Source organism: Athene noctua, chromosome 2 (assembly GCF_965140245.1).
Source record: "Athene noctua chromosome 2, bAthNoc1.hap1.1, whole genome shotgun sequence".
NCBI lineage: Eukaryota > Metazoa > Chordata > Aves > Strigiformes > Strigidae > Athene > Athene noctua.
The window spans coordinates 35195019-35211620 of NC_134038.1; positions in this window are offsets into that span (position 1 = coordinate 35195019).

Below are 16602 nucleotides of genomic sequence, written 5' to 3' on the forward strand. Positions count from 1 at the left end.
GTGACAATTTAAGTTTTCACTGCAGTTTCCACTAGGCTTTATCTAAAGAGTGAGAAAGGGATTATTATTTTGGCTTTGATTTTAATCTGGTATAGTTAAAATATGACTTGAATAATTTTTTTTTTCTTATTTCTGACATCATAAGCCTCTACTTCAGCAACCTCCATAAGCATATATATATACTTTGAGGTAGATCAGTGTCCCACTGCTCATGACCTTAAAATTAAAGACATGCTTAAATTCTGTTTTGGCTGAGACCCTAAATTAAAGCTAATTCAAGTTAAGTGATTGAAGTTAAACTGAGCTAATAAGAACAGAGACAGACTCTTGTTTAAGCCTCCCAAGCCCTGTTGAACTGAGACTCTGATGTGTCTTGCTATTAGATTCAAAGCTGGCATAGAAAATCTAACTTAATTTTGCTCCTAGCTTCCAGTTCAAAGTCATCATTCTTTTGTCTCTTTTTAAAATACTTCAAAAACCATGCAGATTTCTTTTAATCAGATTAAAATATGGCAGTGCCATGTAAAAGGCGCTTTCTGAGAATTAATCCTGTCATCAAACACTAACATTACAACACTAGTATTGCTCTCAGTGTTATACAGAGAAATGTGAGGGCTGAAGGGCCAAATTCTATTTGTCTCTAATCACATTTAACATGGGGCCTGAAGGAAAGGTAATGTTCTGGGATCCCATGAAACAGTTGGGCAAAAAAACATTTGGGGTTTGTTTTGTCACAGTTTGATATTTTGTACAAATGGAAATTTGGTTCCTGCTGCTGAATTCAGACTGTTCAGGCTTTTCTAACATTGATATTCAAAGCAACTTGTAACTAAAGTTTCTCTCTAAAGAAATATAATACAGGAAGCTATAACTGTATTTAAACAACTAGGTTTTGATGCATGTGAACAACTATGGCAGCCTAACTACATATCTACACACACAAATCCCTGGTTTCAAGATGAATAAATAGTAAACAGTACATGTAAATGAACAAAGTGTTTTGCAGAGACCACCCACCCAAATTTCTCTAAGCATGGCCTCAGAAGACAAGTGAAGGAAAAGGTTTTCAATCTGTCTTTCCCAAGTTAAGGGTTCTGTTTCCCCAGCTGAGGGCACAGCAGCCAAAAAAAGCAGTTCACAGTGTCTTGGTTTATCTGTTTGTCAGGGAATTCCGTGTTTGCCTTACAACAGTTGATAATATTCACAATATTCAAGTATCCTGTTTCAAGTCTGGAAAAAAGTCATAATGAAAAATCACTTAGTCTGAAGGATTAATCCAAGATGTTGACTGCTTTAAACAATACCTCAGAGGTCCTGCAAAACTTTGATATTTTTTCTCAAGTATCTGTCAGTCTACTCAACTCCAACCATTCAATGATCAAAACTTAAACAATTCTATCTCAAACCTGGATGAAAGGTGAAATACAAATTTCTAGCAAGCAAAACTTTTCAAAATGTTTGATTCAGAAATTTCTCTATGATTATCTTGGTATTTGAGGAATCTAACAATTTCGTGATTAAGTTTTTAAACTAAAAGTTTAAAAAAACCTAAAGGTTTTTTTTGACAAATTTAGTCAGTTCAACACTGAACAAATATCTGGTTTATGACACATCTCATAAAAAACATTCCAGGAGCAAAATTCCATCATGTTAGGCATTGAACCAATAAGTGGAGGTAATAACATCTTCCCAATAGGACTTACAGTCAGTATTAAACAGCTAAGTAAAATACACACATAAAAGGAACCTGGGGAGGCTGAGAAAGCAGAATGAAATAATACAAATTTAACAAAAGTTAACAAGTCTTGGCTTGTTGCTTTAGAGCCCTCTCTTACATTACAACCTTTACAGTGCAAATCTTCTAGTTAATGAGCCTTCAGTAGCAGAAAGTAATTTTTTTTAAAGCAAAACCAAGCATCAACAAAAACCCAACTTTTTTACACTGCAGCATCAGCTTATTTTAAAAGTACATCAAATCTTCAGGTTTGAAGGCCACAAAAACCTAAATTTTCGCCCTCAAACATAATTCAAGCCTCTCATACACCTACTCTTTGAGAAAAAAAATCTGTATAAACTATATATATTTATATAATCTATACATAAATCTTAAAATAACATACAAATCACAGTTATCACAAGAATAAGACAAAAAAAACCATCATGAAAATGAGACAAAATACATTCATTGATCTCTTTGGACTGCCAGTAATAGAGTTTTTATCCTTTCCACATCTATCCCCATCTTAAGCTCCTCATGCCATTCATACAAGCAGCATCTGGTCCATCAGCATGTTTTAGTATTTTCCGCTCCTCCATGCCTTTCCTCTGGCTACTGAAGGTACTACTGCATTGTTCCTTAAAAATGCAAGCTGTATGATCAACTGCAACCAATGCAGATGCTATAATAACAGGTTTCTGATTTTTACAATGTATTTCTATAGAATATTTTAATATTATTTTGCACTACAGATATTAGAAAAAGAGGTAAGAGAATCTAGTGGACTTTTTCCCCTCTGCTTGGCAGAAGCTTTTATTACCAAAAAAGTAGAATCACGTGACTGAATAACATATTCCTGATCACATCGACTCCAACTGTAACCACTCCACAAGTTTGGCCAGTCCTGGACACTGTATTCATAAGGGACACTGTAATCATACATGTTTTCCTGGGGCATTTGAATCAAAATAGCATCTGCCAGGCTCATTGGGCTGACCTTCCAAGGCTTCTTTATACATAAGAATTATCCAAAGTGTGCTTCCAAATTTTTAAAACCAGCGTATCAAATGTTCAGTCTCAAAAATGTTTAGCTGTTGGCTTTTTTCCAAACGAATCATGTGAACATTAGAAGAGCAAGTGTCACCAGATGTTCTGTCTTTCTTCCTCTCTTCTTCCCTCTTCTCCCTCTTCACTTCGCTCTCCCTCTACCTTTTCTTTTTCTAACTATGCTGTTAAAAAGAAGAATAGAGAAATTAATTCATACCTTTTCCAGGCAAAGATAAAAATTATATAAAGATAAAATAAAACTGGCTGTTGAAGGAATAAGTAATCAGCCCAGGTTTATTCTAGAATCTGACTAAAAGATAAAAGCTTAACGGTGTAAGTCATAAAATGCTATTATTAAAATACATGCTAATGTTAGTTATCAAAGGTATCAAATAATATTTTAATGGAGCACGTGGTTTTCTACCACGGTTCCTTACATTTTAGGAACAGACTGCTGGACTTACTACAGACACCAACGTAAAGTGCTCCATATGTTGCAGAAACGGTGCAACTACACAAACAGATTACATCAGCAGTTTCCTACCCAAAATAAAAAAATAGGCACACATAGACACATCACAATTGAGTACCCTTGGTTACACACTGTAACTGTATTACATATCCTTTTCTCCTGTCTTATCAACTTAGATTGGAAACTAGTCGTAGCAAGGACTATCTCACAGTCAGCTGTGACATACAAGACCGTGTTTGACACAGTGGAGCCCCAATCTTATTTATTCAGACTAGATTTAGCAAAACCATCCAAGATGAGAAAAACCAAGGTTGCTGTACATAGCTGTTCTAATACGGCAGTTCAGCTTTCTCTGTCTACAATGTGAGGTCTATGCCAAGAGAAAAGGAGCACATACTATATCAGTCTGACAGTATATCAGAATAACATACAATCATAAGCCCACGGAACAAAAACTTTCTGAACAACCTCTGACTGTACCGAATAACCAGATCAAGGAAAGGCAGTTGAAAGGGCAGGACTGATAGAAAAAAAAAGTGAAAAATACAGTGACAAAGCTCTAAATGCTGCCATGGATCTGGAGACTTCTCTGGTTAATGCCAGGAAGTCTGAGTATGTTCCCATCCAGAGTTTGCTCAGAGCTGCAAATCTTTTAAGCACAGCTCCCTGAGGAGTAAGACTTGTAAGATAACTGGTAGAATAACAGTGAGAAAAAGAACAATATATGCTCAAATACTGGGAATGGAATTGCCATTAACATTTACCATCCTTTTATAATATCAAGTTTATACTTTGTTCCCTAACCTTACTAAGAATTTCATTAACAAGTTTGAGACTTGAGTGAAGAATGGTTTTATTTGATCTGTTGACTGTTGTGTAAGTCTAAGATAAACAATGAACTGCTCAGCTTGTCCTATTCCTCTTCTAACTTTTGCGTGCTTGTCTCTATGGTGCCTGGATATTTTGCACTACAAAACAGTAAATTCGAGAAAGGTTACTGAAAACCAACAAAAAATAGAGCTGAGTTGATGCTTAGTTGCAATAATGGAATTTTAAGGCTTGCAGTGAAACCACAGGTTACCACAAGCTGAAAGACTTGAGACACAGAGGAAATGTTTACAGCTGATTCAGTGCCATATCATGTGGAGTGAATGGACTCACTGTGAAACCCCCAACTCAGGCTAGGCTGAAGAAGTCAATCTGATCATATGAACTCTACTTCCATCAGAAAGCCTATAGTCCTGCTGTCAATCACCTGGGATTTGGAGGGGAAAATGAGGGCATGGGGGAAGGGGAAGGAAGCTTTCCTATTTGATTCTTCCTTTCTTGCTCTTTTTCCCTCTTTTTTTCTCATACGCATTGCATCTTTTGCAACTGATGTAAAAACAGCAAAAGGTAGCTGAAATTAAGCACCCCAGTCAATGCTGGCATAACTCTTCCACATCTCTAGCTGACCAGTCAGAACATAGTCTGTGCCTGAGGTCCTCCACTCATGAATGTCTGTGTCAGCACCTCACACAGAAGTTGTATTTTCTGGCTTGTTTCTCTTTTCTGACCTGTTCTTTGAACATTTGTCTTTTTTTGTCCTCCAGAAAATAGGATAAGAGTCAGTAGCAACAGAAAATCTAGGAAGTCCAAACCAGCTCAACTATCTTCTCTTTTTATCCCAGAAGAACTATTACTGTTTCTAATATAATCTAAAAGACAGCCAGAAGGGAATTTCCCTACAAAAATTCCCTACAGCTAAAACGGAGACAGCTAATGTTTAACTGCAAGTTTTACTCAGTATTTAAAGCAATTTAACCATTTTCCTTTTTTCTGGGTGTGTAATCAAAGGATAGATTTGGAATGCTGGTTATTACAGTGGGAGCTTGCCAGTGATAACTTGAAACCCCAGGCCATGCTTCACTGTTTATGCTGTAACTGTGAACATGGGTTATATTAACATCTTATCTTTTGTTGGGCCCCAGACACCCTACCTTCAAAACAGAACCTCATATTGCTAAGTAAAAGTAGAACTAGTTTGTGCTTTCTATAGTTTAATATCACCGTATAAGAAGACATCCCGAACTACTTATAGCTTTGCTAAATTTTAACCATTTGCACATTTGAAGCATTCCCTGCTGTGTATAGCTCAGAGACTCTTGCCGAGGAAAGTGTCGGCTAAGGCACTTCAGTCACTTCCAAGAAAGAGATTTCCAAGAATTTTGATTAAAAAACGTTGAGACAAGGAGTGAGAAAAGATGTGATACCGAGACTGACTGGGCAAGAGCCCATGGAGCACAGATCCTGTGCAAAGAAGGGTAAGCAAGTACATAATTTATCATAATGAACACTCATAAGGAGACTGAATTAAGGTGTCACAGGGAACTTGTAATTCTCAGACTTCATAATTTATAAATGCTTGACTATCAATGTTAATATTATTATTTTAATGTGGTGTTTTGGTATATATTATTTTCTAAGACATTGCTGTTTCACTTCTGTTCATTGTGAAAATGAACCACTTAGGAGGTTGGGAATCTTTATGCAGAGTTCATTTTTTTCTTCTGAAAATGCCATGACCCCATACTGTTTGCTGTACTGAGAACACATGCCTGGTTAACAAGTTACTGAGGAGTGCAATGGCACTTGCTAACAGCCACAGCAAGTCAGCATTTCAGATCTACTCTTTCCAGAATAAGGGATCACTTGTGGATACATCTTTAAATTAAAAAAAAAAAAAGATGAAGCTTTAGTTTTTGCATGCCTAGCAAAAATCTTGTGAAAATTATTTGTAAATTATGTCCTTATTTAAGTAAAGTTTTGTCAGATCTAGGCAATTTGGCATGTCTTTTGTTTATAAAATATAACCTTGAAAAGCTTCCCCTGTTTTTGTAATGACATGGTGAAATAAAAAAAGAATTTCTTTTTCCAGAGTGTTGCTGCTCTCACTTGTTTCATAATCTACTACACTATAGTGAACATAAAGGTCACAATATTTTTCTGACTAAAACAAAGTGAGAACCTAGTTCCCATAAAATTTTGAGCTTCTTCAATTTCCAGTCATAGCAGGAGGCTTAGCACCTCAAAAGAATCAAGCATAAAAAGAAGGTCATGGCATTTTCAGGAAAAAAAATGAATACAATATCTTTATTTCCATTCTCCTAAATGATCCATTTTCATTATGAAAAGAATGGTTTGTTTGTTCCTGTACCAATATGCTTTGTTTTTAAAGTCAGAGAGATGTAGGCTATTCTTTAATAAAGAAAATCAAATCTCCAAGGAATTCAGAATGTAAATTGTTGGTGTAAGGCAGAGGGAAAAAACTAGGGCACTGAACAATAATGCATATGCATTTTCCATTCAACCACATGTCAGATCCACTGACATCTAAGGGTGATAATTTTCACAGCTCTGAGATCTTTTTTTAAAAAAAAATTCTCACTGAGTGGGTATGTTTAATACTCCCACCCATAGGAGTGCATTATTAAATAACTGTCTAGTAACGGGATAGCTTTCTAGCAAAGAGCAGCATTAAAAACAAGTCCACCACTGATAAATACCTGAGTACTTTGACAAATTGATTCTTACTGTACCAAATATTTTGAAGGGGCTGTAGAACTATGAATTTATTTCTGTATATACACCTCGGACTAGGAATCTGAAATAAGTAATATTTGCAAAAATACAGGCCCTATGTAGCTACACTAAGCTTCTTTGTCTGTCAGGAAAGAAATTATGAGGAAGGTCTGATGAAGGTGTTTTCCCTGTTCCTTAGCTCTGTGCGTGTGTTTATTGTCAGAATAAACTAGTGAGCCAACATCAGCAGCTGCAAGTATTACTTGAAATGCCTCTCAGTATTGTGAACAGGAGCCTGATGTACCAGGCATGTTACAGTACAGACCCTATTTTTCTTGACTATGTAAGTATTTATTACTCTTTGTGCTGTCATTGAAGATTTCATCTTCCTCCTTCTCTTGGTGAGGATTGAAGAAATCAGAGAAATGCACCCTTGTCAGTCATCAAAGAAATGGGTCCACCAAACAGGCCACATGGATGGCTTTACCTCACAAGCCAAGAAGAAACAGTTGTAAGGTTCTCAAGAGGGCCAAGTTCAGGACCTCCTCCAGACTTCTCATGACAGCTATGAGTTAAAGCAGTAATGGCCAAATGAGCATAGGGTGATGAAAGACCAGTGAGCCAAATGCAATAAACAGCTGCCAGTAACACAAGAAATTGTGAAATGAGTAAAAAGAGAACCAGAAGGAAGTAAAGCTTCTGTGGTTTCCAGTGGTCGTAGTTCAGAGTGCTACTGAGAGAAGGAAGTGTTTGTTGTTTTCTTACCTTCTTAAAGACCCTGAGGTCTCACAATTACACCATCTCTTTCCACAAAAGCTACCTGAACTGAAATAATTTGCCACTAAAGTGGCTAAAGTAGAAATATCATAAACTTCGTTCTTTTCCCAAAGCACCTTGGTTGTCAGAACACTAGGCTCCTTGCTAGACAGCTAGGAATACTGTACTGCCAGCTTCTCATGGACGTCATATTACTAGAACAACTAATACAAAATATTATCTCACAGTATACATGCACAGGAAATCTAAATATCACCGTGCCTGTAACTCTTTTGCTACACTGAGTGCTTTTTGTTTTTCCATAATTACAGGGGCACAAGTCTTATCTTAAAAACACTTCAACAACAGAGTCTAGGAAATGAGTATGGTATTGCATATGGACCTCTTACAGCTTTCAGTATGCAATCTCAAAGGCAGATACTCTTATTTTCTTGCATCCATTGCAGGCTAAAGGATAAATTATATAGCTCACTCTCAAGTGTCTACAGTCATTTGAGATGCCCAGTCTATCTCACCCAGCATCCAGCTTCAACTGGAAAGGGTATGTGTCTCCTATGGGTCTTACTGTGCCATTTGGATGTCTGAGGTACCACAGGGAATCTCAGATGTTATGTGAGTAAATGAATCAATCCTTAATTGGGTCTTGTGCAGGTTTAGCTCCTGCCGGGATCGGAGAGCACGTTGCCATTGCCCCTCCCCCACCCGCGGCCGGTCGGGCTGGAAGTTAGGCACAGACCCGGGCTAAAGTAACAAGGAATTTAATACAACAGAGTGATAGAACAATCTGAACAACAACAGTAGCAATGATAACAACAATAAACAGCAATAACAGTGAACAAGACAAAAGATATACAGAGAAATACCGCTAAATGGAATGGTCAAGGAGCAAGCCCGCTGCGTGTATCGCAACTCCCAAAACCAGAAGCGAAAGTAAAAAGGCTCCGCCCCTGGACCTGACGTCAGCATGGTATGAATAACCCGGCTGAAGATCCCTTCCCCCTCTCTCTCTGCTGGGGAAAAAACTTGACTCTATCCTAGCTGAACCAGGACAGGTCTTAAAAAGACAAACGTTTAAATGTTTTCTATTAATGAGATTCTTTTTTCTTTCAGCCACTTTCTTCATTTTGGCCTTACTTCTGTATTCCACTCTCCTATTAGTCCTGTCTCTTCTTCAAATGCTTTTCTCTTTCCTTATCTCTTGGTTCTCTCTTCCAACAACTGGCTGTCATGATCCAATGTCGGGGGAGGTTTCACCACAATCCCAAGAATGAGATTAAGACACAAATGAGGTCAAATGCTGTATACCCAAAATAGATTTTATTATTAAATGAAAAAGGCAGAAATAAAGCAAGGATGTGGGATAGGGCTGCAAGAATAGTCACCACCATGGATCCAGTGGCGTCCCATTGGTCCTCGGTCTTCAGTTCTTCAGTGGTGGGGTGCACACGGATCTGGCTTTGATGGCGGATGCACACAGATCTGGCTTTGATAGTAGATGCACAAATCAGGCTTCGATGGTAGATGCATCAAGAGCAAGATTTTCTGCAGCCTTTTTAAGTTCGTTGTACCAGCTGATCAGCATATCTACTTGCCTTCATTTTTTTTTTCTCTGGACCAACAGGTTTTGTTGCATCCACCTTCAAGGGCAGGAGCGTTCGCCTCTTATCAGTTCATTGGCAATGCAGGCATGGGGTCTGGCCTACACAACAGAGCCACAAACGGCTCCAGGATGGGGCCAGCTCAGTCCATGTCTGCCCCTTTGAGGCTTATGTAAAGAGTCCGGACAATGCAACCCCAAAGAAGTGGGGGGGTGCATCCTTCAATACACTCCCGTTTCTCTGGGCAGCATCCCCCAGATCAATTCACAGGCCACAGCAGCTTCTCTTGGAGGTCTGCACAGACACAAGCAAGCTTTGAGACAGTCATAGGACATTTCAGTCTCTCACACTGGCTACCAGTTGAAATTAATGTGAACTACCTACCCCAAACATGTGATCAATGTGTGAGTATCTCTTTAGGTACCACTGAAATGTTGAACTAGTCTCTGAAGACCTGTAGGAGAGTTACATGCTCATACTTCTTCAGAGAGTGCATTGCGTGCAGACATGATCCCAAAGGCTGTACCCACTCTGCCTGGTGGAGTACGGCTCAAGAGCAAGCTGAAGTATAGGTCATACTGGGCACACTGGCCACATCTTACAGATACTGACCCAAGGCCAGACAGCCCTCTGTTGTCCTGATTATCAGTCCTTTCCACATTTGATAATGTTCTGGAAAGGGCCAGCAACTCAAATTTCTTGACTAACACCACTAGAATAATTTTTTCTTTGGAAGATGGTTTTAGGGTTTTGTTACTTTTTTCTTTTAAAAGTAAAAATCTCTTCATTCTTTAATTTTAAAGAATTTAAAGCATTCTTACTAAACCTGTAAAGAATTTCATAATTATATGTATATTTTAAGGAATGATTGATTTTCAGAAATACAGTGCATCAGTTTGGCTAGTTACCTACCAATATTTTATACTGTTTATATCAGTAAGTCATCCAGCAGGCTGTCAGAAAGTAGTAATCTTAAATACACAGCAGAAGTAAATGGGAACTTCAACTGATGAAGGAAAGGATATACTTTCTAAAAATGTTTTGAGTGCAACATCTTAGAGCTTTCTGAATTAGCATGTATTTAGATTTGATTACTGAAGACTGTATTTAAGAGGTGGTTTCAAGGCACTTGGCTACAAAGCTATTCCAGATGTTGTCAGTTTCACAGACAGTGTATTTATTAAGCCTTTTTGTATTTTCCATTTCAGTGTGTGCTAAACTGCTGTTTTGTTTTATCCTCTTATTTTGATATCGAAAGGGCCCAATGGCAACAGAGACAATGGAAATTAAAATGAATAAGAAAACAAACACACATCCAGAAAGGTCTTTAAATCTATTACAGCAATTTCATCCATTCAGTCAACAAGTCATAAAACCTACTAGATCTTTAAAAGATGCGCATAGGTATAATGCCTTTGCAGTTATACCAATTTATAACACCTGACAGTTAATCCTCTGTTTGTGTTCGCAAATGATATCCACTTACATAAATATCCATCATCACAGTCCGGGATATATGTAGATCTCTCAATTAACTTGTTGGGTTCCACATGCAGAAAACATGCAAGCTGTGAATGAGCAGTTGTGGAGGCAGTGTAATATAGGGTAGCCCCACTGAAGTCACAAAAAATTATTCAGAAGATTGAATCCAGTGTATCTCATTGAAATATGTCATGCATTCGCTGCAGGTGCAAGTGGTTGTTTCTACAAAATCATGACTGAATACTCAATGACTGCATTTTGAAATGTACTCAAAAAAAGGCTGAACTAATAAAGATATATTAATTCTAATCACAGCTAGATGCAGAGAGGGAAACATGGTATTTCCCTTCTGTAAAAACAAAAAGTCCAAGATTTCCATGACTCATGGAATCTTCAGTCTTTTTTAGCAGCTAACACCAACCAGTCAATACTTTTTCTCTTTTTTTAAAAAAAGATTATAAGCCTTTTATATATATATATATATATATATATATAGGCTAAATCTTGCAATTTAAAGACTTCATAAATGTTCATGGCACAAACTTCTAAAAGCCAGGAAGCACTGTGTTAATACTGTATTCTCAAACACACAGAATGTGTGGGACTGTGACCTTTACTCTAAAACACAGACCCCTCCTGTGACTAAACTAAGTCTGCTGCTCCTCGTGTGCAAATTTTAGGCAACACATACACCACATTGCATCATTTACACATTTTTAATAATTTTTTCTCTGGTGGTTAGGGTTCAAATGGTAAAAATCCAGTTAAAGACTTTTCATGTATAGGAGAGTTGACTTTCTTGGTTTCATCCTTTCTGAAGAGATAGGGTTAAGTAACTGTAAAATTTACTCTGCTTTTAGTTTCAGAATGATTCAGATTGAACTCTTTGAACCCAAAGTTTTGGCTCAAACCAATACTTAATTTTCATATATTTTGCCCAGCTTTCAGCATGTACTTTACCAATGGAAACAAGTTACATGGGTATTTTAGGCACTTGACTCCCATTGAAAATCTTTATTGCTCTGCACCTCTAAATAACCATTTTTCTACTTACTTCTAAGGATAGAAAAGTAGGTCAATAATCCATAAAAAGTTTGGTGCTGGAACACTGTCTTGAACTTGTTCATTGTTCTAGAAAGATGGAGCATTTACAGAACCCAAAAATAGTAGAATTAATTAAATGACCACTCTTTGTAACATAATTTTGCCTCTTCTGTCCAAGAGGGTTTTTAGAGTAGTCTATTTACAGTTGACAGCAACAGGCCTTCATTTTTTTTCCCATATTCCCAGAAGAAATATCAGGTTTAAGTTTTTATCATGAATAGCAGAAGTTCACAAGTGGATCGAGAGAAAAGACCAGAAAAGAGAAGTTACTGACCACAAATATGGTCTTGCCTAAAGGGGTTAATGAGCCATAGCAGCTGGAGAGAGTGAGAAATAAACGCAAATGTAGAGAAAACTAAGAGAAAGTGATCACACAACAGCCACAAGTAAATGTACCGTGTAAAGAAGCCTAGAGCAAAATAACATGGAGCTGGAATAAACTGCAGGAGTAAGATATAGTTTCAGAGCAAAAGCAATTCTTTTTTGGAGGGCATTTTGAGGTTCCTCTATGTGGTTTAATTCTCCTCCTTATTATCCTGCACTACTCTGGGGCATGAACCTGCTAAGTGTTATGTCAACTTAGCTCTAGGAGTTAGTGGTGTCCAATACTTGGTTTCAAAATGTTCTCCACCTGACAGAGTCACATCCATAGTAGGCAAACATGTTTAAGTGCTTTTGACTCTGCTCTGCTGAACTATCAAACCATGTTCTTGCACATTTGTATCACTTTGCAGAATATGAATTTATGATGATTGTTCAACTCCTCTGCCAGAACTCCCAGCAGTTCTTTGTGTCCTGCAACAGAAAATCCCTGCAGCATTGCCAATACAAAGCTTTAGCTAATGTATACCTAAATATTTTTCAAAGCCCACGTAAATTCTCTATGAAGAGCAGAACTCATTGAATCCCTTGTGCCTTTAATACTTCCCACTGATGCTTTTGTGACATTGGAATCATAGAAAAATAGAACTGAAAGCGAGTTCAAGCAGTCATCCAGTCTATACCACTTATGTCCTCTCTTTCTTCCATGTACAACTCAGGAAATTATAGCAAAACCATCCCCTCAGTATACACATGAAAATAATATGTTCTGTAAACACCACAAGCCCTGCAATGGATAGCCTTTGGAAAAGGGTAGGCAGATAATCTGCCCATACTCTGTAGGATTTGAGACAGCCTCAGGGAAGAGTTAGATATTCACATTTAGCTCCTGGCAAGAACCTACAGGCAAAGGGCCCCAATGCCACAGTGAAAAAATGAGTTTGCCCATGAAAATGCATCATACAGAGGCCTCTTATAGCCACATTACTCTTACAGAAGTGAGATGAACACTCTGCCCAGGAATACTGGGAACTTATATAACCGAAGGGAAAGGTAACCTTAACATCAGTAAATGTGTAGTTCTTAAAAATATCCCATAGAGAAAAAAATTTACAGGAATCTAGAAAAGGTGTCTCATGACCTAATGAAGGGGAAAGGGGGCAAAACATCAGCCCACCAGAAGTGCATGTATACCAATGCACACAGCATGGGTAACAAAGAGGAGGAGCTTGAAGCCACGATGAAACAGGAAAATGACAATGTTTTTGCTATTACAGAAACATGGTGGGATGTCTCCCATGACTGGAGTGTGCCAGCTGATGGCAACAAGCTCTTTAGGAGGAATAGACAAGGAAGGAGAGGTGGTGGGGTAGCTCTGTATGTCAGGGACTGTTATGATTGCTTTGAGTACAAGTGTAGTGAAGACAGGGTGGAGTGTCTTTGTGTTAGAATCAGGGTGAAGGCCAACAGGGCAGATGTTGTAGTAGGAGTCTACTGTAGGCCACTCAACCAGGACAGAGATGTGGATGAAATATTCTGTAGGCATTTAGGAGAAATCTCATGATAGCTTGCCCTTGTTCTTGTGGGAGATTTTAACTTCCCAGACATATGCTGGAAATACAACACAGCAGAGCAGGACCAGTCCCGGGGATTCCTGGAATGTGTGGGAGACAACTTCCTGATGCAGCTGGTGAGAGAACCAGCCAGAGAAGGTTCCCTGCTGGATCTCCTCTTTGTGAACAGGGAACGACTGGTGGATGAGGTGGTGGTTGGAGGACGACGAGGGCACAGCGATCATGAAATAATAGAGTTCTCTATTTTTAGAGAGGCCAGGAAAGAGCTAAGCAGAACTAACATCCTGGACCTCAAAAGGGCTGACTTTGTCTTGTTTAGGAACCTGCTTGAAAGGATCCCTTGGGAGACGATCCTGAAGGGTCTAGAGGTCTGGAAGGCTGGGCACTCTTTAAGAAGGAAGTGTTAATGGCACAGGAGCAGGCTGTCCCCAGGTGCTCTAAGAGAAGCTGGGGACAGAAAGGGTCACCCTGGCTGAACAGGGAGCTTTGGCTGGAACTCAGGGAGAAAATGAGAATTTATGACCTTTGGAAGAAGGGGCTAGGCACTCACAGTGATTACAAAGAGGCTGTGAGGCTATGCAGGGTGGAAATCAGGAGGTTTAAAGCCCAGCTGGAAATTAATCTGTCTTCAGCAATCAAGGGCAACAAGAAATGTTTCTATAAGTATGTCAGTAGCAAAATAAAGACCAGGAAGAATCTCCATCCCCTGCTAGACACAGGAGGAATCATGGTAACAAGTGACGATGAAAAGGCTGAGGTCCTTAATACCTTCTTTGCCTCAGTCTTTAATAGCAAGACTAGTTGTACTGAGGGAATCAAGCCTCCTAAGCCAGAAGACAGAGACTGGGAGAACAACCCCCTGCAATCCAGAAGGAGACAGTTAGTGACCTGCTGCATCACACAGACACACACAAATCTATGGGACCAGATGGGATACACCTGAGGGTGCTGAAGGAGCTGGCTGGGGTGCTCGCCAAGCTGCTTTCCATCATTTACCAGCAGTCTTGCCTGACCCAGGAGGTCCCAACAGGTTGGAAATTGGCCAATGTGGTGCCCATATATAGGAAGGGTCAGAAGGATGATCTGGGAAATTACAGGCCTGTCAGCTTGATGTCGGTGCCCAGGAAGCTGATGGAGCAGCTCATCCTGAGTAACATCATACAACACCTACAGGACAAGAAGATGATTAGGCCCAGTCAGCATGGGTTTATGAAAGGCAGGTCCTGCTTGACAAACCTGATCTCCTTCTACAACAGGGCGACCTGCTTATTGGATGAGGGAAAGGCTGTGGATATTGTCTACCTTGACTTCAGTAAGGCCTTTGACACCGTTTCCCACAGCATTCTCCTGGAGAAACTGCCTGCTCGTGGCTTGGATGGGCACACGCTTTGCTGGGTAAAAAGCTGGCTGGATGGCTGGGCCCAAAGAGTTGTGGTGAACGGAATTAAATCCAGTTGGCGGCCGGTCAAGAGTGATGTCCCCCAGGGCTCGGTTTTGGGGCCACTCCTGTTTAACATCTTTATTGATGATCTAGATGAGGGGATCGAGGGCACCCTCAGTCAGTTTGCAGATGACACCCAGTTGGGTGGGAGTGTTGATCTGCTCGAGGGCAGGGAGGCTCTGCAGAGAGACCTGGACAGGCTGGAGCCATGGGCTGAGGCCAACTGGAGGAGTTTCAATAAGGCCAAATACCGGGGGCTGCCCTTGGGCCACAACAACCCCCAGCAGCGCTACAGGCTTGGGGAGGAGTGGCTGGAGAGCTGCCAGTCAGAGAGGGACCTGGGGGTGTTGATTGACAGCCGGCTGAACAGGAGCCAGCAGTGTGCCCAGGGGGCCAAGAAGGCCAATGGCATCCTGGCTTGTGTCAGCAATAGCGTGGCCAGCAGGGACAGGGAAGGGATCTGACCCCTGTACTCGGCACTGGTGAGGCCGCCCCTTGATTCCTGTGTTCGGTTTTGGGCCCCTCACTACACAAAGGACATTGAATGACTCGAGCGTGTCCAGAGAAGGGCAACGAAGCTGGTGCAGGGTCTGGAGCACAGGTCGTACGGGGAGCGGCTGAGGGAACTGGGGGTGTTTAGTCTGGAGAAGAGGAGGCTGAGGGGAGATGTCATCAACCTCTACAGCTCCCTGAAAGGAGGTTGCAAAGAGCTGGGGATGAGCCTCTTTAACCAAGTAACAAGCGATAGGACAAGATGTAATGGCCTCAAGTTACACCAGGGAAGGTTTAGACTGGATATTAGGAAGCATTTCTTTACAGAACGGGTTCTTGGGCGTTGGAATGGGCTGCCCAGGGAGGTGGTGGAGTCCCCATCCCTGGAGGTGTTTAAGAGTCAGGTTGACATAGCGCTGAGGGATCTGGTGTAGTTGGGAACTGTCAGTGTTAGGTTAATGGTTGGACTAGATGATCTTTAAGGTCTTTTCCAACCTAGACCATTCTGTGACATTTTCCTATTCTACCAATTCTCTCGCTTGGGTTTCTCCCCAAGTGAGAGTGATTTGGCTTGATATTCTGCAGCCAAAGTTTCTGACTGCTGTCTAAATTGCTTATGCTCTTAGCTATGAAAATAATCTTTAAAAACCCTCTTCAAATACATACTTCTTCCTCTTGAAACCGAATCCCTATAAAGTCTTGTAACTGTCTCAGTACTTCTTCCCAGGTCTCCACAGTCAAATTCTTCAATCATATTAGGCATTCATGAAAATAAATATAATAAACCATACTTTTAATCATTCTAAACCATGATGTTTTTAAACTTTTCCTTCATCACTTTTCCATCAGTCTTGCTGCATGCTTACTCTCAGTTCCTTCTGAACTTGGCCTGCATTTGTACTAAAATCACTAAGAGTTACCCTCATAGCCGTGACATCTCACCAAGGCAGTAACAACTGAGGCACAAAATCCTTACTCCTAATACAAAATTATAAAAGATAGATGCTACATTCTGA